We start from the raw sequence: 26,941 nt of genomic DNA, 5'->3' as shown, positions 1-26,941 counted from the left end.
AAAGTAGCCTAAGTACTTGTAATTATAGGATGGTATTTAACATGTGACATTTTATTTATAGAATTTATTGAAGAAAATGGTATTTTAATCAAAATTTAGATGAAATGTTTTGTCCAAATTTGAGTATTTCTGTAATAGCTTACTCCCATATATATGTTTTAATTTTTCTAAAATAAAATCATTCTTTGCACTTAAAATAACAGGTAGGTTTATGTTTTTGTTTGTAATACAAATTAATCTCACTTAGTTTCGGGAAAGAAGATACACAAGTATAAAGTAGAAAAGTTTGTCCCTGAGTTTCGGAAGTTCTCCTTAAAGCTCTTCCCCCTTTTGTGAGTGACACACCTATAACTCTTACTATCAAATAGTAATATTAGTGTCACTCAGAATTGAGAGCTGATAGAAGGCATTTCTGAGGCGACATGAAATCATGGCAATAGTTCACACAATACTTGTTAGAGCCACAGTTAAAAAGACTTTATGAGACTATCTGAAAATAGCGTAAAGATTAGAAAACTCCGATTTGGAGTGAGCTCTGATGTAGAATGCTTATATGATGGAAATAAAATGGGTCTTATATCACTGACATCAAATTTACGAATAAAAAAAATTGAATGGTACATACCTGTTGAACATTCACATAAGTAATTCAGATTTAAATGCTCTAGTCAAGAGTTTAAAATTTACACAGGCTTTGTACTTACTATATTGCTTTTCCCCAGCGTATTATTGTCCTGAGTTTCAGGAACATTGTATATGGGCTAAAATTCATGGGCAGCTTTTGGTAGTCCCTCTTTCACCCATGGAGTCATTTAGAATTTTTCTGTTCTGTTCTGATATTTAAGAGGAGAAATATGTAAAGATGCTCCCTGTGTTAGAAATAAACTTTAGGGCAGCTGAAATCTGACCCAGACCTCTCCTGTAATTCAAAGCCTCTAATAGCCTTCACATATAGTAATACAATTGCAAATTATGATAAACTCACCTCTTTCCAGAGAGACATTTTAGAGCCAAAAGAATGGTCAGCTGAACTGGCGGAAAAAAACAAAAAACAAACAAAACAACCCCCCACAAAAAACAAAAACAAAAACCAAAAAAATACTCTTTTGAAATTACTGTCTTAATTTATTCTTTTCTATCAATTCAATTTCCTATTTGTTCTCGAAGGTATTATCTCTCTTTCAGAGAAAGGAATTTTCCTTCTTTTACTTTAATCTGACTTTTAATACATTTGAAAGCAATCTGCCTTTGGAAGGAATATATATGTGAATAGAGAGACAGAGACAGAGAAAGAGACTTTAGAGATGCTAAGAGCTAAAAGAAGCCTGAGACTTTCAGTTCGTAACTACAGCAACAACTTTGCTACTTTCGAAAGTCATGGTATTTGTGGTGGTATATAGTTTTCTTTCTGTAAAACAAGACAAAATAAAAAGAAAACAGATCTTAAATTATTTTAAAATGCTATTATGTGCATAAACATGTTTAAAAATATTTATGTGCAAAAGTTTGAACACAATATGTGTTTATTTATGGAATATATTTCATTTTACAAATGGAATCTTCAAGCAGTAAAGGCCTTCTCAGTATGGTTCCTCTGAATAGTAAATTTCCCAGTTTATTTAAAATATTCTTTAAATATATGTATACATGTATACCTCGGTAGAGGTATACATAGTGATGTAAAAAAAAACAAATATTTTAAAGGATATTTTAAATGAGCTGGAAAAATTTCTAGACATAGTGATATATATGTATCAACATTTGCTCACTATCTTATAATCACATCCAATCATCAGTGCTAATTGTCATAACAAAGAGGATAAAGAGATGAACAAAATAGTGACCCTTCTCTTGATTGGCTTACAGTCTGATGAGAGAAAGAATCACATATGCATATCACTCAATGCAGTACACTGCAAATATGCATCCAGAAAATAAATTAAGTCAGGAAGGAAAGGATTGTTCCAATCCAAATTAAGCCAGGAAGGAAAGCAATATTTAACCTTATTGAGTTTATATAGGAGTTGGAGTATATGACTGTATAACTGTTCTAGTTTGGAAATGTTGTTACAAATGAATATTATAACCTATAACAATTTTTCTTTTTGTTTTACACTGCATTATGCTGACTCTACTTTGCCATAGGCTAGTTTAAGCTGGTAGTTGTTCTTTGTAGTAGGATAATTTAAAATAATAGTACAGGGAAATGGAAATCATGAGAGAAAACTAGGTAATGAGATTAATTTGTCAGACTGTGTGCTTGGGGTCACGGACCAGGACTTCAGCTGCTTACATCTTGGGTATAGAAAGTGTCAAAAATTCTTATTCTGACATAAGAATAAGAACACTCATATTAACTACAAAAATTATGCTTTTAAGCCTATCAGAGAGCTACATATTGCAAACTGATGAGGTCCTCCTAGGAGAAAAGAGCCGTTGGGCTCCTTTTACCGCAGGCAGCGCAGCAGGGGAAAGGGAAAGATGGTACAAATAGAGGCAAGAAAATACACATTTCCACATTTTTAAAGACAAGTATGAGCTGGCATGAAGGTTTATAATATCTCAGAGCCCAATTACCCCAGACACAGAGTCAATATCCACATATCGATTCTCTCCCACAGGGTATTACTATGTGTGTAAACACCTCGGGTCACAAGATCTGGGCAGGAGAACTGAGAGAATCCCTTTGGGTTGTCCAGAACATCACGATGTAAGACAGTGCCTACCTACAGCCAGTGGAGGACAGGAAAACTAAGAGAACTCACCGCCTGCTCCAAAGTGCAGCAGATGGATAGAAAAACAAAGAAACCCTCCAGGCATCCTAGGGCTCAGTTTGAGCTGGAGGCAACAACCTGGGGAAGAGCAGGAGAGCTGAGCTAGATGCAGGGTGTTTCAATGAACATGAGACACAAACGGCCTGTGGGTGGGACTGGAGGCAATTTGCTGGGAGATACCTCACCCCAGACTGAGGCACAACTGCTGAAGCCCACTAAAATCTGAGGGCAAGGTGGGAAACCTGAAAGAAAATCTCTTGGAAGTAACTTCCTATCATAAGGAGAGTCATAAAAGCAAAGAAGCCCTTCCAGAGGCACAGGTGTATAGGATACATAAAGGCTGAAAGCAGGGCAGGAGAATAACATTTGGCTCAAGGATAACAATCTATGAGGGAGGATATAGAGAAAGATTATTCTTAGAAGTTGCTATACGAGAATCTAAATAGCACTGCATTTAGAAAAAACATACACTACTTTCTTATCAAAGTACTATTAGTAAAATATCTAACATTCTAAATTGCGAAAAGCAAACAAATATCTGTAATGTATATCGATACTGACACGTTTGATTACATCCTAGCTATGAAATATTGTGTGCTTTTAAAAGGGAATTAAGACGTTCTATATGTTTGACCTGGACAGTCTCCCATGATAGATTATTACCATAGCTAGAGCTGATCGTGTGCAACTCCTACCAATTCTGCATTCAGTGACATTACCTTGGAAGCTTGCAACCAACTATTGTAGGAATATTTGCACTAGAAAAATCAACGATCATTATAATCAGCTATCACACACCTCCACACCCCAACTGGGGAGTCAATGATTATTATATTATATATGAAACAAGATTACAATTTTTGTTTAAAACCACAACACGTTTTATATTTTTCTATTTAGTTTAAATAACAACAACAAAAAGACTGAAGAGGGCAAGACAAGAGCGTTAATAGCAACAACACCAGATGTGGTGTTTGAAAATACTGGATACTTATTGGATAAATTATTTATATAGACAGTTCAGTCTTATTTAATTATAAGACTGAGTACATTTTTATTTTGTAATTTGAGCAAGATTTTTAAATGTTCTTTATTATATAAAACATTTTTATATTTCAAAAGAATGTATCAATTTCTAACTTAGTTATATGATTATATACATATTTATAATTTAAACATTTATTTATATAAATGTGCTCAGTACAATGAACATATAGTGATTCCCTAGGCATGATCAATAACTTGCATCCCCCTACATACTCATCTTTATTCCATCCTCCTCTACCTATACAGTAGGCACTGTTAAGAGTTTTAATTATGTATTATAAATACATTAATTATTATGTAATATAATATTATATCATACATTGTCTTCTTTAAGCTTTTATTTTAATTCCAGGTAGTGAACATACAGTGTTATATTAGTTTCAGGTGTACAATACTTCGACTCTTCTGTACATCACCAGTGCTCATCACAAGCGCGCTCCTTAATCCCCATCACCTATTTAACCCGTCCTCCTTCCTCCTCCCCTCTAGTAACCATCAGTTTGTTCTCTATAGTTATGAGTCTGTTTCTTCATTCTATTGTCTTGTTATTTAAAAGATGCTAAGCATCTAAGCATCTTTTAAAAAGCATATTAGCCATATGTATCTCTTCCATTGTAAAATGTCTTTCTGAATTTTCCCATTTTAATTTGATTTTTGTCTTAATGATCTGTAGTTCTTTTACATTTTATACTAAAACATTGTCAGCTCCATTAAAACTTCATCTCTAATTTGCAAATCATATTTACAGTTTCTACTTTTACTATCTTTGTTTCCAATATGCCTGTTTAAATAAAGCTCTTAATTTCAATGTAGTAAAATTTACTCACACTTTGTTGTAATGTCAGCATTTTTTATGTCATGTAAGAAATCTTTTCATGCCACAATATCAGAAAACTATTTTCATGGCTTCTATATTTTCTTCTAAAATTTGGAAGTTTTTTTTTTTTTTTCAAATTTAAGTCCTTAATGCATCTGGAATTCGTATTTATATATGGGCTATAATAGGGAATTATAGTAGGGAACTGACATAATAGGGAAGAATCACCTAGCAACGTTTTGGAGAATAATCTTTACCTTGCCTGGCACTTTGTTTTAGTCAAATAATCCTATATAATCATATCCTAGTTTTGTGTTTTCTATTCCATCCAATTGGTTAATTTGTCCCTCTCAGTTTCAGTACCATAATTTTATTTACCATAACTTCACTTAAAATCCCTCATTTTTTTTTCGGAAGTCTTTTGGCTTTATTTGGAAATTACTTTTCCATGTAAGTTTAAAAACCAATTTGCCCATGTTTCATAAAAAACCCCTGTTGCATCTTCATTAAAATTGCACTGAATTGGGTGAAAGTGAGTAGGAGATACAGGCTTCCAATTATGGAAAGAATAAGTCACAAGAATAAGAGGCATAAGAAATATAGAGAATAATATTGTAATAGTGATATATCGACTATACTCAAATTAAAAAAAAAAGCTCATTTGCTCAATCTGAAAAGAATTGACCTATTTACAATGCTAAATCTACTTTCCCAAGAATATGGACTAAGTTTTCATTTTTAAGACTTTCTAAAGATCTTTAATATTTAATAATCTATTAGTTATATTTATTTTATATTATTGATATCTGTCTTATAGTGTCTGCAGTTTTTAAATATTGCATTTTAAAATTTTCTCACTTTTATTGCTACAATATAAAAATGCAACTGTTTATACAATGCCTACTATAAATAGTCACATTAACAAATTCTCATTATTCAAATAATGAGCATATATCTTTTGAATTTTTCTTTTAGAATGATAGTTTTATTTCTCCCCCTATGATCCTTTGCTTTTGATTTATTTTTGTTGTTGTGTTCCTTTGGCTGGGACTTGAGTTTAATGTGGAATAGTACCTGCTATGTTACCTGTCATATTCCTTGTTTTAAAATGAATTCTTTCCATAGATTCTCAATGAATAATGATGTTCACTATCAGCATTTAGTATATACTATTTATCACATTTGCAAAAGGTTTACTTTATTATCATGAAACGCGTTGAATTTTAACAACTGATTTCTCAGTATCTATGAAGGGATCATATATTTTTTCTCCTAAGCTGTTACTGTGGTGAATGGCATTTGTAAATTTCTGTTAGAGCACTCTTGCATTTCTTTTATAATCTGAATTTAATCATTTTGTATTCAACATTTTAAAATATTTAAATTTTGTTTTGAAAATATTGCTGGATTCTGATTATTAATATTTCTAAGAATCATGGAGTTTGCATTTATTATTAAGACTGAGGTAGAGTTGAAGTTTTCCTTCAACAAAACTGGACAAATTTATACTAAGTTCTATCAGCTTCTTTCATGAGGTTGAAATGACTTCCTTAGATGAGTATGATAATATGCACCCTCTTTATCAGTTGCATTGAAGTGTTGGTATAACGATAGAATTGGTCGTTCCTTGAAATTTTGGCAGAATGTGCCTATCCATCATTAGTTTATAGTCTTTTATTTATTAGAATCTCTTAACTATTGCTTCACTTTCTTTAATTTCTTTTTTCATGAGGCCATTTTACATTTTATTAGTCTAGGCATTGAAGATTTCATCTATACTTTCATGTGTACTGGTATAAAATTTTCCATGAAATTCTTTTATATCACTTCTCTTTTTGTAAAAGTTTTCATTTATATTTATTTTTTGCCTTTTCTCATTTGTCTTAATCAATCTTGTTAGGAATTTATTATTTTACTAACATTTTTCCCGATAAGCAACTATTAGCTCTGTTTATTCTCTCTATTGTGTTTTTTCTCCACTTTCCTGATATTTGTTCTTATTCATGACAGTTATCCATCTATTGCCTCTCATCTCCCAAATCCACTCTTCATTGCCCTGCTTGTGATGCTGGACTATCTCTCTTCTTTCTGCTGGCTCAGTGTTAAGTCCTGTGAGCAGAAGATACAAGAGGGACACTTCAGATGGAAGAGAACCCTCCACAGATTCTCTGTGCTTTTCTTTCTCTGGCTTCTGTGGGGTGCTTGGTTGGTATGCAGGATACCCAGTGGATCTCATATTCAGCAGCACCCTGTGGGTGGTTTCAATGCAAGTTCCAAAGGTGCCCCCGTTGGCTTCCCAGTGAGTTCAGCAGCACTCCCTCTACTGACCCCATCCCACCTGTTGCCTTACACTGGTGGATTACCAACAATTTCAAAAGCATCCTTTACCTCCAGTTTCCTGATGAGTTTCACTGATACCCAGTGGGAACCGCCAGCGAATAGCACCCTGACTACAAGCATAGGTCCATAGCCAGTAGGCCAATTCTGGCTGGAGAAAACGTGTCAAACTTCTCTGGCATTCATAGATGGCTCCAACCACACCCTGTCCAACAAAATCTGAATTCCAACCTTGTAGAGGGACCATCTTTCAAGAATGTTCTTTCCTAGGGTTCATGCCCACTGTCCTAGAGAATTCTCATTACTCTCTTTTACTTTCTAAGAGTGTCTAATTTCTTGTAAATACTTAATAACTCACTATAGTATAACATAATACTTTCTGTGTGATTTCCGCCTCCTATCTTTATTATGTACTTACTGGTTTCTCTGGGTTTTTATAATCACTTTTTTTAACCTCTAAATTTGGATATTTAGCTCATTAATTATTAGCATTTTTATCCTTTGTAGTCATTTAGCATTACAAAAGTCCCTCTAAGTACCAGTTCACTATTTATCAAATATTTTGAAAACAAATGTGTATGTGTCTAATGTAAACAGATGAGATGATTTCAGCTACTTATAAAGGCTAAGATAAAATTAAAATTATGTAATACATTAAACAGGGTTTTTAGCTTGCGTGGTCAAGGAACAGTGTCTCTTATGTGTTGATATTTGAACTAGTCAAGGATATATTGAATTTTGACTCCAGTGTTAGTGAAAGAAGGCTGAACTGCTGGGTGTCATGAACTGGTTAGTCTGCTGAAACTAAGATCTTTGAACATATCTTTCCTCCTCTTGGAGCACTAGCATCCTCATTCTGTAGTTGCTTACTTTCCTGTTACTCAGCATCCCTTCCTCCTTGGATATAGCCATTTGCTTATCTTTGCATTTCAACTGCCATTGTCATGGCCCCACCTGGAGAAGAGAAAGGCCTCTTAGTTTTGCATCACCCAAGTGGAACAGATATGATGAGTAAAAATAAGTAAAATGATGAGTAAAAATGTGATATCTTAACAAATTATTTTTTTATTATGATCAGTTAGCCAACATACAGTACATCATTAGTTTTTGATGTAGTGTTCACTGATTCATTAGTTGCGTATAACACCCAGTGCTCATCACAACACGTGCCCTCCTAACACCCATTACCCCACCCCCTCCCTTCAGTAACCCTCAGTTTGTTCCCCTGAGTGCAGAGTCTCTCATGGTTTGTCTCTATCTCTGAATTCTTCCCATTCAGTTTTCCCTCCTTTCCTCTGTGGTGCTCTGTGCTATTCCTTATGTTCCACAAATTCTCATAAAGGCTCCCTTTAGCAATCAGTATCTGTCACCCATCTCTGACCCTGGAGTTATGTCTTTTTTTAAAAAAAACTTCCATCCATGTCTGTGCACATTTAAGGCTCTGATTTCTTCTTAAACATAATCTCTTCTGACTGCTGTCTTTCATGGAATAACTGTAGTTTTTTAATCAAGCATGGAGGGAATTTTTTTTTTTTTTTTGAGACATTTTGTATTTTCAGGTCTTTAAAATAAAAGCTGTTGGGGAGCAGCCACAAGTGTTCAGTGTGCCCTCTCTACTTGTTCTTTGTTTAAATGTACATTTTAGTCCTTTAAAATAATATGATTTTAATTCATTTTGGGGTCAAGAGAAGACCCCAACAGACAGTAGACTCTAAATAAACCTTATTTTACTTTGAATTACATGATCAGGTTTATTCAGATTTTTGTGGGTTTTTTAACTTTTTTTTTCAAGATTATATGTGTCAAAGAGAGGGAGAGAGAGCACAAGCAGGGGGAGCAGGCAGAGGGAGAAGCTGAGCAAGGAGCCCAATGCGGGACTCAATCCTAGGACCCTGGGATCATGACCTGAGCTGAAGGCAGACACTTAACCAACCGAGCCACCCAGGCATCCCAGAATTTTGAGTTTTTAGTAACCTTAATAGACGTTTCACTGAACTCATGATGTATTTCTTTCCTTTTGAAAACCAACAATTGTCCTTCTTGAATTTAGTAGATTGTTTCTTCTCCACAAGTATTATTATACTGTCCTTTACCCTGTTAGTTTTATCTTCCTTCTTCCATTTGTAAAGTACGCTTTGAATTCTAATCGTCTTATCCAAGGTGAAAACTGGCCTCCCTAATGTGGTATGACCTACAAACAGAATTTTTATACTTTCCATTCCATCATTTTGGACAGTGATGAAAGCATAAAACCCTGAGGTTAAGATTAATCCTATAGGACACCAGTTGTTATATCCCTTGCCTCCAGTCTGACCCCTGTTTATTGCTTTCTGATTACAATTTAGTCAGTTGCCTGCTGACATAATAGCTGTATAATCTAAACTATATTTTCCAAGTACATTGATAAGGATATTAAGCTCAATATACTATGCACGAAGGACTCAAAACCTTGCTAATGTTACATTAATGTTAGTACATCACAGTGGTATTTATGAATACCCCAAATCCCTTGGAGTTATAATTGGCAGTAACTCAAGGTATAATGGTAAGGAAGTTACCAACCATCTGTCAGTACAGCTGGGTGAGGGTAACAAGTTCATATCAATGGGAAAACAAATTTAAAGCAATGGGTGATCATTGGTGACATTTCAAGAAAGGGTTTGGTTATAATGCACCATTTTAAAAAACCTAAACACTTGCTCTGCAATACTCAGAAATATCCATTTTTCTCTGTTGTCAGTTAATGATCTCAGGGAATAACCCCAGATTATTACTATTGAGGCAAATGTTTTCCTTTCCTTACCTTTTCAAGGCAAAAGAGCAATCTTAACATTCAGTAGGCATTGTGGTTATCACATAAGTATTGATTAGTAAGGAATTTCCTCATCTGTGTACACAGAGTAATATTTGAAAACGTAGTGTAAAAGTATCTTCCTGGTTTTCATCTTCTGATTAAATGAGTTGGTACTGATTAAAATGATTGATAAACAAAGAGTTAAGAAATGAGCTGTAAAATTCCCCAAATGTTTACCAGTAGATCTTTCACACCTTTAAACCACTCAAAAAATGAAATACTTTGCATCTGTTAGTTTACATATGTTAGAATCATCAGGATTCCTAATTGTATCAGGGTATATTGCAGGGAAGAGAAAATACTAGTAGAAAAAGACATAATGAAAATAATTTGTACTTTACAAATCATCAGAACTACAGAAGTGATCACTGAGTATTAATTTCAAGATCACACCATCATGACTGTGAATTAAGATCAGGAATCTGTTTCTGTTCTCTAGATTGCACCACAAATGTCTTTTACTTTCACAGAGCTGGTATAGATGGTACTATCAACCAGAAGCTTAAAAATATATTGCCTTAGAAGTGTTAGTGTGTTATGTCTTAGGTATGTAGCACTGGGAAAGAAACTTACCAAAAAAATGCTGCTCTCATTTACAAAAAGAGTTAACATTCTGAGTTGTAGGTAAGTACTCAATAAATATTGTGTGATGTATTAGTGAAATTGGATGGCATATTTACTTATGAAGGATGATTATAATGTTCTAAGCTTATTTTAAAATAGTTGCGATAAAACATACAACTTAAGTTTATGTTAAGGGAAGAAAATAACTATTCAACTCGTTTTGGTATTATCTGTTTGCTATATATTATTTGTAGAGTATGCTTATGAGAGAAGCACATATTTATTTTTGTAAGAGAGCATCTTTTAAAATACCCTTTTGATTTTAATTGTAACAATTGATTTAAACTTAAACAGTCATTAAAATAAAATTTATTAAAACATTTCTTTCACATTAATAAAATCCTTTGATATATGCTTAAAGAATCTTGAAGATGGCATCTTTTTGACAGCAAGGGTACTGAAAGGTAAGGGGAAGATTAACTTATTAAAAGAAGCTAGAACTGAAGACAATGATAAGACAGAGTTGAAGAATGATCTCAGTATATCTCATACCCTATACAACTGACTAACTTTGTGAATCATAGAGCAAGGTGCAGCTCAGCCAATGAATGAATGATTGCAGTTACAGTTATGGAACATCCATCAGGAGGAAGGAGATAGGAGAAAGTCTACATATGGAAGAGAGGCCTGTCACTCAGAACCACGTGTGAGTTTCTGCTTTTGAGTTTTTAAACTGACTGGAAGGATTTTGTGGGCAAAATGAGTCAATTATCTACCTGTGAGGATTGAATAGGATGAAGTGTTTTTTTAAACTGAGATTTTTAAGGATAAAATCTTTTGGAAGATTTGAAAGCTTCAAAAATGTATAAACTTCCCTTTAAATTATTAGTATTGATTCTCTCCATGCATTATTAAATTTTTCTGACTTAAAAGGATACGTGTTTGAGATAAGTGTTTTATTTATGAGGCCATAAGCATACGGGCATTGCTTTTTCAAAATAAGTGGACATCATTTTATTGAAAAAGTATCAAATGTTTTCTAATCCCCACAGATAAGTGCATTCATTGTATTCTACACCAACCAAACTTACATACTGAATCCTACTACTCTCCTCTTATTATTTTTTTTACATGCCTATTTTTTTTACATGGACCTATCTTTTGGTCCAGAATCATTAATGGCACTGAGTCCACTAGGCTGGGCACAACTACAGCAATGGTCATTTATTCCACAGACTCAAAAATCGTAAGAGAGTAATGGTAAACATAATCTTAGAGACAATGTAGTTGAGGTCCTTTATTTTAGGATAGAAAAATTGATATTTGCTTATACTACCTTCTTAATTTTTTCATGACACATATTTTGATGTAGGTTACTTTTGAAGCTACCTGTCAATGCTCTTGAAATCGGCTTTATTTATATAAAACATGAGCAAAGAACAGCAACTTGGTGATATATTATATTCTTTGTTGCTCATGAATCTCATTTTCCTTATTTTTTGTATGTCTTGTAATATTCTATCTGTTTGACATTCTGAGTGATACATTTGAGAGTGCAGGTTATGTTTTCTTCTCTGGAAGGATATTGACTTTTATAATGGCAGGCATTTAAAATAACTGAGGATCATCTTGCTTCTCTCAGACGTGGATTAATGCTTTGTTCAGGCTGCTCTATTACCGTTGTCTCTTTAGTGTTAGGAAATGGTTCTCACTCCAGAATTTACTCTTTACTTCTAATATCTGACCTTGCTGAATTCCCAGCTGGAAGCCTCAAAGGGCTCAGAAGTATGTCTATTCAGGATTGGGAGAAATTACAACATATCCCAACACAGAAATATACCACTATTTTTGATCATCTCTAACCCCTATCTCAAATATTCCCGCTAGGTCTCTAGGACCTTGCTTTTGCTTGACATGACAGCTGAATCATTGCCAAGGCCCCAAAGAACCCCCAAGCAAACTTCTGGAAATGTCCCCAGTGGTGCTCTCTCTTCTGTCATCTGGCCCACTTCAACAAGACTGTATGTTATCTCTGCCTTTTCAGCTCAGCAAGACCATAGCTCACTGCTTGAGTTCAACCTTCCTAAGCCATGTCTGGAAAATGTTTCCAGGCAGACTGCCAGGGTGAAAAGGGTTCTTAATTCATTCATTTCTTTTATTCTATGGCCTTTTATTCTATGACCATATGTTTTCCAATGATTTTATTTCAGTTATTTTCCCTCATGAATAGAAATACATAGTATTTATATGAGAGTTTGTTTACAAATGAATTTAGCAAAGGTGGTAAAATTCTTGCAATGATAGAGTATTTCCTAAAGAAAATTATTTCAAATATGTTTTCACTTCAAAATACAAAAAGAGTGAAATATTGACCATTGTATTTTTCATTCCCCCTTTACAACAAGAAAAAGACTTGAATGATTTCATGACCTGTACTACATTCCCATTTTCTACCACATTCATGTAGTCTTGTCATGATATTGTACCACATTATTAGAAAAAACATGAAAGCTTACCTTTTTGAATACATTAAATATGAAGTCACTTGTTCTATGATAAAAAATGGAATTAAGGGTACTATTTTTATCCTTCTATCAGCACTACTTAATATCATTTTCATATTTTTGAGATATTAGTAAGATTATAAGTATATCACATACCACAAAAGTATTTGATTTAGATGAAAATGGAAATATATTTCAAAGCTCACAATAAGTTTTTACAACCCATTCCCCTACCTTATTCTTGTCTTTAACTCTTCATACAGAATTTCTAGCAAAATATCTGCATCCCACACAACCCAGTAAGAATGAATGTCTCCAAATTTTTAAAAGTGACTCATTAGTCCTTAGGAACAAACTCATTTCCACAGTATTCCTGCTATACCTCGATGTGTCACAATTACTCTATGTGGCTCCATCTGACTTAGCTGTCCCAGCCTAGTACATTCACCATGATTTTGCCCATATATTAGGTTTTAATACTGTGCACTTTCAAGTAATAATAGAGGTTCTATTCCGAATCACTCTTCTCCCCGTTACCTATAATAGTCCTCATGAATCAAGCTCAATGAGACTAGATCTCTTTACATTAGGAAAACTTTAGTATCTTTTCTCCTAACACAAACGGAAAGACTTCTCTTAGAACCTTCTTCGTGTTTACTGACCATATCATTGGAGAACTATGTCAAAACTTCCCATGTACAGATTGTGTTCATTCCCAATAATAGTCCCCAATAGGTTATCCAATAGACTTCTTCTAAGGCCAATGAAACCATTTCATTGAACAACTTTGGATTTGTTGAACTCAGCAGAAGAATGTGTGGAAATTAAGACTCAAGTTGAGTTTCTGCCACACTATTTTAAATTACCACTTACAAAATGTATCTGATGTGTTTATATTTATTGGGACTAATAAAAGAAATTGACAGAGTGATATATCGTCAAGTTTAGGAGCAAGCATTTGACTTGAGAGAAACCACATTACAATGTCTGGCTTATTCTTTTACTATATATCCATTGGCAAATTGTTTCCTCTTATAAGTCTGTGATATTGTGATGTAATGAAAAATATATATTTTGGTCTCCATCTTTGACTTTTGGCCAGACCTCCTAAAACCTTAGCAATTTCCTAAGCAATAAAGGTATCAGGAGCATCTTTTGTTCAAATATTCAGTCTTTGACCCTGGTTCCAGACATAGAGGCTCTAAATCCCCTAGAATTTCCTGAATGATAGGAGCATCTTTTATTCTATGAGGTGACTCTTGGTGGGCTTCTGGATAGTAACAGGATAGGGACTGGTCACCAGAAAGATCACACCATGATCAGAAGTTTGGAAACTTCTCCACCACTCACAAGGTAGAGGACCTAGAGATTGAGTTAATCAATCACATCTCCATAAAAATCTCTGAAGTACAGCATTCAGAGAACTTTCAGGTTGGTGAGCACATTCACATGCTGGCACAGTGGTGTCCCCAACTACATGGGGACAGAAGCTCCTATGCTCAAGACCCTTCCAATCTTCACCTATGTATCTCTTTATCTGATTGTGCAGGTCCTTTATTATATTCTTTATTATACAGTAAACTGGTAAACAATAAGTAAGTGCTTTCCTGCATCCTGTGCGTGTTTCTAAAATATTATTAAACCTGAGAAGGACATCCTGATAATCACACTCTATAGCCAGTCTATCAAAAGTACAGGGGACAATATGGAATTTGCAATTGGAATCTGAAGTGGGGGCAGTCTTGTGGGACTGAACCCTTAACATGTGGGATCTGATGCTAACTCCAGGTAGATAGTGACAGAAGTGAACTGAATTTCAGGACATGCAGCTGGTGTTGGAGAATTGATTGGTGTGGAAAAAATAGACACATCAGGTTATAAAAATGTTCTGTGTAAAGTGAAGAAACAGTTCTCTTCCTTACAGAGTCCTAGTCACTTCATCTGTAAAATATCTTACAGAGTTGATACAAGCAATATATAAAATAATGTCAAAGCAATGAGTCAGTAAACAGGTATCAGAGGTGGTGGTAATAGTGACAGTAGTACAGAAATAACAGTAATAATAACGGTAGTGTAATAATATAAATATAAATATATATAAATAAATATAATATATAAAAATAAATATAAATAAAATAAATATAAATATAAATAACAGTAGTGATACATGTATTTTCTTGATATCACAGGTATACAGGGATTGTCTACAGTTCAATACCAAATGTTAAGGAATTAGTAGTACTTCTCCATCACATGATATATGCATTCTTTAAACTCTGACATTAACTATAATGTAATTATGAGAAAACAGAGACAAGGGCACTTCCACTCAAAGAAAATGCAGCGTTGTAACTAAAACTATAAAAAATATTTAAAAGGTTTTAAATTGGTAACAAGTAATTAAAATACTAAAGTAAGCACAGGATTTTATCTTTAAAGAAAAAAGTAAAGGTGTCCTGATAGAGAGGAGTGTGGGAAGGATAAAATTTACTAAATAGCAGAGACAAAAGCAAAATTTACAATATTGAACTACAGAAGGGTGTGAGAAGTATGGCATTGTACACAGATTTATAGTTCTTAGCGCCTTGCTGCCTCCCATTTCACTAGGGTACTTTGCATTTGCTGCTACTACTTGGTGATCCACGATATTAACATGCTAGAAAATGCTATGTGAAAGCCAGGAAACATCAAGTAACGTATTGCCTTCATTTTCCTATTTACCAATCACAAATGAAATAAATATGCATTTTAGCACAGCAGATTATTTTTAGCTGCTTTAAAATTAGAAAAGACAATAAATATACTAGCTTATAGTGAGTCCAGAACAATCAGTGAAGTATGCTCCTGCTTGGAAATCTATCAATAACATTAATTATTTGTTTTAGATTTTTCTTTTTGCACCCAGGAAAAGGGTTCCTATGCCTCAAATATAGCACCTTTTTTTTTATACAGGGGCTGTAAGAAATATTAACTGGTTTCTGTCATAAAATCTGCATACACTTGAAAAATTAATAATACATTAATAATGTATTAATACATACAATAATCCACTCATGTATATTAATTAGAATTAATAAGAATTGGTTTGGGCTTAAACATATATCACAAAAATTTGGATTTAAGGATAAAGAACTAGTAATAATGTTAATTTGTAGTTTCTTTTCCCTAAAGTTAGGACATCAACAATGTTGGATTTTTGTCCATAATATAATACTATGAAGTTACCTTGTTCTATTACAGAATGTCAAATATTCTTAGCAAGGCGAAATTTTTTAAATATATTGCCATTATAGGAAAAACTAATTTATAAGAGAATTATGAGGTAGTTCATCAACCAATATAACAATTATTTGATAGAAAACATTTATGTTCTAAAACTCTACAGACACTTCCTCTGAGACCCAGGCTTCTAAGAAACCTAATATGAAAATTAATCTTTTATTTCAAAACTAAACTTAATCATTAATTACATAATATAAAAATGGAGTAGCAGTGATCATACTCTGTAATTTTAATTTATAAATCAGAAGAAAAATAAAAATGGACATGTTATTTTATGTTTATTTATGCCCTTTCCATTTCAATAACGTATTTGAGGTGACTTAAAATACAAAATTTGAGGGGTGCCTGGGTAGCTCATTCGGTTAAATGCCTGACCCTTGATTTCAGTTCAGGTCAAAATCTCGGGTTTATGGGACTAGGCCCCATGTCGGGCTCTGTGTTCAGCACAGAGTCTGCTTGTCCTTCTCCCTCTGTTCCTCTTCTTGATCACACACTCACTCTCTTTCTCAAATAAACAAATAAATAAAATCTTTAAAAAAATACAAAATGTGAACCTTCAGTGATAAATCAGAGAATTGACAAAATGAAGGGAATGTATATAGTTGCCACATAAGTGAACTATTTCTCTCTGAGTTCCCTTAGAGGCAATACAGAATAAAAAAAGAGAAAGGGAAACATAATGTCCTACATATGTCCCATTAAGTAATAAAAATGGTAATATATTTTTGTAAAGATATTTTGTCTTCCTGTCATATTAATTGGAACTCTTGGTCACAAGCATCAAATAATTACTTATTTGATTAATTAAGGTAAAATATGTTTATATTATAAGCAAATGACAACTTAGAGAATTAAAGGACAAGCAAGAACTCAGACATAGTATGGCACTCTAGGAAATAAAGGAAGCTTTCACCGTCTATCAGCATTATTCTCCTGTTTCTCAAGAAAAAAAAGAGAGATGAGGGAAAAGGTGGGGGTAATAATATAATCCTGTATTAGTAAAACAACATACACTGCTACACAAATACACCCTGAAATATGTAATGGCTCAAATATACTAGAAGTATCTTATTATTGTAGAGGGGAGAAAATGGGAGGTTTTCTAAGAACCCGTGACCTATTTATCCTGCAGTTTGGCCATCTTCCAGATTTGTTTTCTAAGAACATCATACTCATCTACAACTAGATGGCAGAAGATGAAAGCACACAGCCATAGGAAGCACGCATGAGGAAGTTCTATAAATGTGTAAATAGCTTCCACTCCTGATCCATTGCCTAGAATTCCATCACATGACTACATAGAAATTAAAAGGACTGGGAGTGTTATCCAGATGTGTTCCCAGAATGAAGTAGAACACATTTTGTGAATATCTCACAAGTCTCTGCCACAAGACCTAATAAAGTAGGAAGTCAAGAAGCCAGTCTAACACTAAAGGAAAGATAATTGAGGTTTCATTGTATCATTTAGAAGTACAACGGTAACTAAAAGAAATTCAACCAGATAAATGAAAAATTAAAAGTGAGGAAGATTGAAGCTGGATAGTGTAAATAAGCTAAAGTCTTTTATTGCACTGGGGGTGGGTGGGCGCGTGGGTGAAATAAATAAAGGGGAATAAGAAGTACAAACTTCCAGTAATAAAATAAATAAGTCATGGAGATGAAAAGTACAGCACAGGGAATATAGTCAATAATATTGTAATAGCATCGTATGGTGAAAGATGGTGACTACACTTATCACAGTGAGCAATGAGTAAGGCATAGAATTGCCGAATCAATATGTTGTACACCTGAAACTAGTATAACATTGTATGTTAATTATACTTCAATAAAAAAATGAACCAAAAAAAATCTCAACTTGAGTTATAACCCCTCCCTTAAAAAAGCAAAACCGATTTGCTATACTCATTTGGAGGAAATAAACCAGAAAATGTAAAAAGAAGCTTCCCCTTGGGAATTGGACCAAATATTGTGAGAAATATACTGGGAAATGAGGGTTTGGATGGTTTTTTCATTATAAGTCTCTTTGTATTATTTTATTTTATATTATGTATGTGATAAAAATAAAAATGAAATCTTAAGAGAGCTCATTAGTTTTCTATTGTCACCATAAGAAATTACCACAGACTCAATGGCTTGAAATGACACAAATTTATTATTTTACATTTCTGTAGGACAGAAAACCAATACAGGTCTCAACAGCTAAAAATCAGAGTGTTGTCCAGCTGCATTCCTTTCTAGAGATTTTAGAGGAGGATTCACGTTCTTCATTATTTGAGCTGTTGGCAGAATTTGCTTCTTCATAGTCCTCTGACCGAGATTACTATAACCTTGCTGGCTGCCAAATGAAAGCTGTTCTCAGCAACCAGAGGCCATTCTCATTTTTTGGTTCCTAGTTCTCTCCTTCCTTTATAAGAGGTAGCAAGGGCAGATCCAATCCTTTTGGTGCTTTCATTCTCTCTCTCCTCTTCTTTTCTCTTCTCTTCTCCTTCACTTCCCTCCTCTCCCTTCCCCTCCCCTTCTCTTCTGTCCTATCCTATCCTCTTCTTTTTCTGACCCATGCTTCTGATTTCCTCTTCCATTTTTAAGGAGTCATGTGATTAGATTGTGCCTACCCAAATAACCTAGGATATTTTAAGGCCCACAGTCTTTTTTTTTTTTTTAAGATTGATTGATTGATTTATGAGAGAGATAGCAAGAGAGAGAGAGAGCACAAGCAGGGGATGGGGAGAGGGAAAAGCAGATTCCCCACAGAGCAGGGAGCCCAACGTGGGGCTAGGTCCCAGGACTGTGGGATCACAACCTGAGCCGAAGGCAGACACTTAACCGACTGAGCCACCAAGCACCCTGATTTATTTATTTATAAATATAGATTTAGAGAAAGAGAGAGCGCAAAAGCCAGAGGGACAGAGGGAGAATCTCAAGCAGACTCTGTGCTGAGCACGGAGCCTGACCCTGCGCGGAAACCAAGAATCAGACGATTAATAGACTCTGCCACCTAGGCACTCTGTCAGGCCGATAAACTTAATCACATCTGCGAGTCTCTTTACCATAAAGCAACACTATTCAACATTCAGCTTCCAAGAATTAGGGTACAGATATCTTTGGGAGAGTATTACTCAGCCTACCACAGAGAGATAAATCTTTCTATTAATTGGGACTTAACTCACAAAAGACACATTTACTTTGGAAAAATAAATGAAAAACTACTCAAAATACAAGAGGAGAAATTTTCTGATATGAAAGAAAACATAACTTCACAACATACAAAATATATGAAATTAAATTATGACGTATCAAAGAAACTAAATGATCAGGATAAAGAATCAACAATCACAAAAAAAAGGCTATGAAAAAATTTTTAAATGTAGTAAAATTAATTAGTAACAAAAACACTAATGGAATAGTATATGCTGAACAGAGTAAGAATATGGAACAATAAAAATCATAAACTTGAATATAGTATTTTAAAACAATGTTAATATGCAGAAAATTACACATTTTAAAGTAAAATAAATATACCCTAGAAAATCCACAAAAAAAAATACAAAAATAAAATTTTATAAAATAATCCTTAAAGATGAGAAAAAAATGAAATACCATAATCACAAAAAATTATAATCGTAAATATTTCTCAATGATCAATTTGTAACAAATATCAATATAAACTTTAGACTAGTTTCTTAATACTCATCAAGTCTTCTCAAAACAGACAGACAATAGTCTTTTTACAGGCACTTCCCTAATAATTATAAAAGGCGACTTAAACCCAAGTGGTTACTCAAGATTGTTCATGGTCCTACAAAATGGAAAGCTACCTTGAACCTTAAATATCTGTGTAGCAAGAGAACCAAGAAACATGTTACTTCTGTTGGTAAACACTTGCCTGAGTTATTGGAAAACTGATAAATTATTTCAGCAATAAAAATTATTATTTTATCCTGCACAGTTAAATAATAAACAATGGTGGCTACAATGGGATAAGACTGTATGTATTATCAACTTAAATGATTCTGCTTAGCTCCTCCATCAGTATAGTATCCAGTTTATCTAAAAGTCATCAGGCTATTTGAATATCTTTTAAGAAATGAGACTATTTTAAAATCAGTGGATTTTCTCACCTTCACTTCAATTTTATCATTAGTTTTATAATCATATTAATAAAGGTTTTAGATGATTTTTTAATATTAGAACAGATGTACAGCTGCACTTAATATTCTACCATTTGAGTATGAAACATCTAAGGGAATTTTGTATGTTTTAATCAATAATCAGTTATTTAAGATTATGAGCATAACCAATTTTCCATTATAATTTTATACGCACACTACAAATCTAATGAATTTCCTTATAATCTTGTATGTTTTTAAAATTAATATACTTAATTCCTTTCTCCCTTGACTGATACTCAATTAACTTACAAGTTTGGAAGATTTAATGCAATTGGACAATTAATGCCATTTGCAAACTTATTTAAATAAATTCTCTTAAAAACATTTCAAACTGTAAATTACAAGTTTAAAATAGCGGAGTCTCTAAGGCATTTCAAAGACCATAAAACATAAACCAAATATATTCATATTTAAAACAAAAATATTAGCTTGTATAATTGAGTAACCTATACTTTAATCCCAACAAAAGTTTTGAAGCATCTCTGCTTTATCTCTATTATGCTTATATTATCCTGTAATTGCAGACAATTCTATCAGTTGCGGTTCTGAAAGAAAAAAAAAAAAAAACATCTGGGCTATTTAATTAAGATACTTTAATTAAGGGACTAGTTACAGAGACGAGATCAGGGCTAAATGACAGAATATGGAAACTGTAGTACCCAGAGATTGTACAGCTGGAAGCCCATACCACTCCTACAGTGGAAGGGCCAAGAGAAGGAAACAGTAATTACAGTAGCCCATTAAGGGCTGGCAAGTGTGAAGAATGGGCTTCACTGTGGCGGCTGTAGCTGTGGATGGTACATCTAGGCACATCTTTATTTCCTCATACTCCTAGATGGGTAAATGCAACTCCTCAAGTAGCCCTGCTTCCACTAGTGTATAATAGCACTAAAGGTTGAAATTTGGGCACCGGAACTATACTATATATCTGATTGATCCCCATGACTCATGACTACTGATATATACAGAATAACACACTGCTGGACCTATTTAGTGAGATATCTGGAAAAGGCAGTATTAATAAGTTAAGTGTTCTCATTAATATTTCCGCCTCATTCTGGATATATATATATCCTGAATATATATATTTCCTGAGTATATATATATATATATATTCAACTTTTAAAATCATAAATGTGAAATATAATTGAATGAGTACCTATTTAAATGTTGAACTTTTAACTGGGGCTCAGATTATGCCTCTGATCTTTTATGACCCCTTTGTTGCATTGATCATCCTTCTATTTTTATTCTCAAAAGACATTTTATTAAATCTTTGGGTCCCTTGGTTTCACTGAACATTCACCATGGAATCTGAACTCTTTCATAATTTTCTGTAAATTCTCATAGATTTGGGAAGTACATTTTGAGATTAAGGGTGGCCTTGAACCTCTTGACCCTGAGCTCAGAGCAGCACTGGGCATCATTTAGCTAAGATTCCTTTAGTCCCTTAGGAGCAGGTAGATCTGATTGTTGAACTAGCACCCTATAATGGGTTGAACGGTTGCTCCTACAAAAATACATCCAGTTTTAAGTACAGAACCTGTGGATAAACTTATTTGGAAGTATCTTTGCAGATGTAATTAAGAGTCTCTAGATGAGATATTCCTGGATTATCTGGTAGGCCCTAAATCCAAAGAGAAAGATCCATACAATTGATGTAGTGATGATTCCATTGAATTGAAAGGTAAGACTGAACCTGGTTTCACTCCTGTGTGGAACATAAGGAATAGCACAGAGGACCATAGGGGAAGGCAGGGAAAACTAAAGGGGAAGAAATCAGTGAGCAAAACAAACCATGAGAGACTCTGGACTCTGGGAAACAGAGGAGAGGGGGTGGGGGATGGGGTAGCCGGGGAATGGGTATTAAAGAGGGCACGTGTTGTGATGAGCATTGGGTGTTATACGCAACTAATGAATCGTTGAACACTACAACAAAAACTAATGATGTACTATATGTTGGCTAACTGAACATTAAAAAAAAAAAAAAAGACTGCCACCTAACACTTTGAGTTTCTCATGCTTTGAATCAAGAGACAGAAAAGGAGGCAACAAAAGAGAGAAAGTCATGTGAAAACAGAGGTGGGGATTGGAGTAGTGCAGACAAGGAAAGCTGACAGCCACTGGAAGCTGAAAAATGCAGGAAAAGATTTTATGATGTGGCTCTGCAGAAACCTTGATTTCAGACCTCTGGCTGCCAAAATTGTAAGATAATAAATTTCTGTAGGACAAGCCACCCAATTTGTGGCAATTTATTGTGGCAGCCCTTGGAAACTTGATACACATCCTGTTTAAATTCTGCATTTGGAAGACAATCCTATCTTCCTAAGATCACTGACATCATTAAACTGGAGTAACCCCAAATCTTACGTGATTCAATTTTGCCTATTGAACTAGAAACAAAATTTTCTCTGGTCAACATGAGCATTCTCAATAGTTCCAAACCTTCTCTTATTCAACACACAGAAATTTTACTGTCAGCTTAAAAGACTCCACGGTTTCCTGCTTACATGTTATTCTTTTTATACAAAATGCTTATTATTTTAGCTCCATCCCTGAGTAATGATATTCCACCCATTCTTCAAAATCTTTTTTTTACGATGTATTTATTTATTTTGGAGGGGGGAGGAATAGAGGGAGAGAGAATATCCAAGCAGACTCCTGCTGAGCACAGAACCTGACATGGGGCTTGATCTCAAGAATCATGATACATGACCTGAGCAAAAACTAAGTCAGATACTCAACTGACTGAGCCACCCAGGTGCCCCCACATTCTTCAAAATTTCAAGAACCATCTTTTATAATTTAGATGAGAAGCAGAACCTAAAACAAGGATATATGTGTACATGATATACTAAGAGAGTTTTCTCAAGAGAAACCAGTAAGGAAATAGAAGAAGCAAGTTAAGGGAGTAGAAGAAGCCTTGAAAGAGTGAGATTTCATTCCAAAGTCCTATGGAGGAAAGGCTTCAGGATAAGAGAATAGTGGTGTGTAAGTTATCCTCAGGATTGTCCTGTGGAGGCAATGGAGCTGAGCTCACCTTCTCCCACGTGTATCAATTACTGGGACTCTCTGCATCAGCACGCAAAGAGGTTCCATTAGCCTTTCTAAAGGCCGAAGGAGTCCTGAGAAGAAAAGCTGTAGAGACCCCAATGGGTCCATCTGTAGATGAATGGATAAAGATGTGAGATATATACACACACACACACAGGAATATTTTCAGCCAAAAAAAAAAAAAAGAATAAAATCTTGCCATTGTAATAACATGGATGGAGCTAGAGAGTATAATGCTAAGCAGAATAAGTCAGTCACAGAAAGACAAATACCATATGATGTCATTCATATGTGGAATTTAAGAAACAAAACAAATGACCAAAGAGAAGGAGAGAGAGAGAGAGGGAGAGAGAAGCCAAGGAACAGACTCTTAAATGGTTACCAAAGGGGAAGTGGGTGGGCGGATGTACAGAAAAGGTGATGGGGATTAAACAGTACAGGATGAGCACCTAGTAATGTAGAGAATTGTTGAATCACTATATTGTACACCTAAAACTAACATAACACTGTATGTCAACTATACTGGGAATAAAATAAAAAAAACACTTAATAAAAAAGTTAGCTATTCTTAGTTTTTGTATTAAAATAATAACAGAGGGAAAGACTTTGGGTCATTTTCATTGTTTAGATTAGAAGACATTAATTAACCATATTAATGATATACTATTTTATGCTTGTATTAAATGACTTTCTCCATAAAAAATTTAGTGGCTGTGTAATTTTTGTACTATCTTATTTCATTTATTTTCTTATTTAATTTCTTAATTAAACTTTTGAGATTCTTGTAGAATGACAACCAGGATATTGACATTGATATAACCAGGAGAGCAAGTATTTCTATCACTACAGGAATTCCTCATGCTGCTGCCCTTTTGTAGCCACTCACCTACCTCCCCACTCTCCCTCTCCAGCCTTAATGCCTGGAAACTAATAATCTGTACTTTATTCATATAATTTTGTCATTTAAAAATTTCTATGCAAATAGAATCGCAGTGTAACCTTGGAAATTGGCTTTCTTTTTCCCCCACACAGTATCTTTGGAGATCTATCAAGGTTTTTACATTTATCAATAATTTGCTCCTATTGACTGCTGAGTGGAATTTCAAGGTACAGACGTACCAGTTTGTTTAACCATTCACTCAAGGACATCTGGGTTGTTTCCAGTTTTTGTTTGTTACTAAAATATTTATATACAATTTTATGTGCATATACATTTTTATATTGATGATTCAAATAACCAAGAATGCAGTTGCTGGGTTGTATGGTGGTATCATTTTTTTTAAAACAAACTTCCAAAATGTTTTACAGATAGGCTATAACATTTTACATTCCCACTGACAATATATGAGTGAGTGATCCAGTTTCTCCACATCTTCACCAGCATTTAGCGCTGCCCCCTTTTTTTATTTTAGCAATTCTTATAGTTTTATACTGATCTTTCATTGTGGTTTTAATTTGCAATTCTCTAATGGCTAATGATGTTGAACATCTTTTTGTGTGCTTATTTGCCATCTGTACATCCTCTTTAATGAAATGTCCCTTCATATTTGAACATTTTCTAATATTTTGTCTCTTGAGTTTTGAGATTTTTTAAAATATATTCCAAATACTAGTCCTTTGTCAGATATACAGTTTGCAAATATTTTTCCCACTCTGTGGATTGCCTTTTTAGCCTCTTAACTAGTCATCTCACAGAGTAAAAGTTTTTAATTTGGTGAAGTCCCATTTATCTATTTTTATGTTTACATATTATCTTTTGGTGTCAACTCTAAGAAATTTTTGCTGAATCTTAGATCCCAGTGATTCTCTCTTATATTTTCTATGAGTTCTATAGTTTTATTTTACATTTAGCTCTGTGACATATTTAGAATTAATTTTGTATAAACTGTGAGAATTAGGTCAAGGTTCATATTTTTCATATGGATGTCCAATTGCTACATCATTTATTAAAAAGTCTATCTTTCCTCAACTTAATTTCCTGCGCACTTGTGTCAAAAATAATTCTGTAAATTTTATATTTTTTGTATTCTCTATTATTTTCCATTGGTTTATGTGTCTATCCCTCTGCAAATGCCACACTGTCTGGATTGCTGTCACTATGTAACAGGTCATGAAATGGGGTAGATATACTCCCGCACACTTTATTCTTTTTCAAAGTTGTTTTATCTATTCTAGTTTCTTTACCTTTCCATATAAATTTTAGAATAATCTTTTCTATATCTACAAAACTTCTTGCTGATATATAGCTAGAAATTGTCTTAAACCTATATATCAGCTTGGGGAGATGATGCCTACACAGTGTTGAGTCTTCGAACCCATGAGACAGTCTATCTCTCCATTTTCTAGAAATCCTTTGGTTTCATCAGCATTTTGTAGTTTTCAGCATGCAAATTCTGAATATGTTTTGTTAGATTTGAACCTAAATATTTCATTTATTTTGAGCAACTTTATGGTTTATATATTTTTTTTAATTTTGCTGTGCCCATTGCCAGTATAGAAAGTATAATTAATTTTTTTCTTTATCTTGCCTACTCTGACTTTCCTAAACTCACTTATTAAACTTAGGAGTTTGAATTTTTTAGACTCCTTGGAATTTTCTGCCTAGACGATCATAGTATCTTGCAAATAGGGATATTTTCATTTCTTACTTTACAGTCTCTTTCTTTTTTATTTCTCTTCTTTCCCCATTGCACAGGCTAGAATTTCTAGCATTACATTGAATAAGAGTGTTGAGATCAGACATACTTGCCTTCTTCATGATCTTAGGGGGAAAGCATTCAGTCTTTCACCATTATTATATTAGCTGTAGGGGTTTGTTTTGTTGTTTTTTTGTTTTGTTTTCTTTTAAGATTTGACAGAGAGAGAGACAGCCAGTGAGAGAGGGAACACAAGTGGGGGAAGTAGGGGAGGAGGAAGCAGGCTCCCAGCAGGGAGCCCGATAGCTGGCTCCACCCAGGACACGGGGATCACACCCTGAGCCAAAAGCAGGCGCTTAACAACTGAGCCACCCAGCCACCCCAGCTGTAGGTTTTTTATACATGTCTTTATCAGGTTGAGAAAGTTCCCCTCTATTCCTACCTTCCAAGAGATCTCAACATGAATTGATGTTGGGTTTTGTGAAGTGCTTTTTTGGCATTGATTTTTATGATCATGTGATTTTTCTTGTTTTGCTTATGAGTGTGGTAGATTACACTGACTGATTTTCAAACTTTACACTAGCCTTACATTCCTGGAATAAACTATATTTGATTATGCTTTACAAATCTTCATATACACTGCTGAATTTTATTGGCTAATATTTTCTCAAGAATTTTTTGCCTCTATATTGATGAGGAATAATTGATCTGTAGTTATCTCTTTCATATTTTGTGGTCTAGTTTTCATATCAGGATAACACTAGTTTTATGAAATAAAACAGAAAATGTTCCCTATACTATAAAAGATATTTTATAGAATCAGCATTAATTCTCATTTAAACATTTGGCAGAATTCTCCAGGCAAACAATTTGGGTTTTGTATTTCTATTTTAGCAATTTTGT

This window comes from Ursus maritimus, unplaced genomic scaffold (assembly GCF_017311325.1).
Source record: "Ursus maritimus isolate PB19 unplaced genomic scaffold, ASM1731132v1 scaffold_1, whole genome shotgun sequence".
NCBI lineage: Eukaryota > Metazoa > Chordata > Mammalia > Carnivora > Ursidae > Ursus > Ursus maritimus.
Note: the sequence above shows the minus strand (reverse complement) of the source record.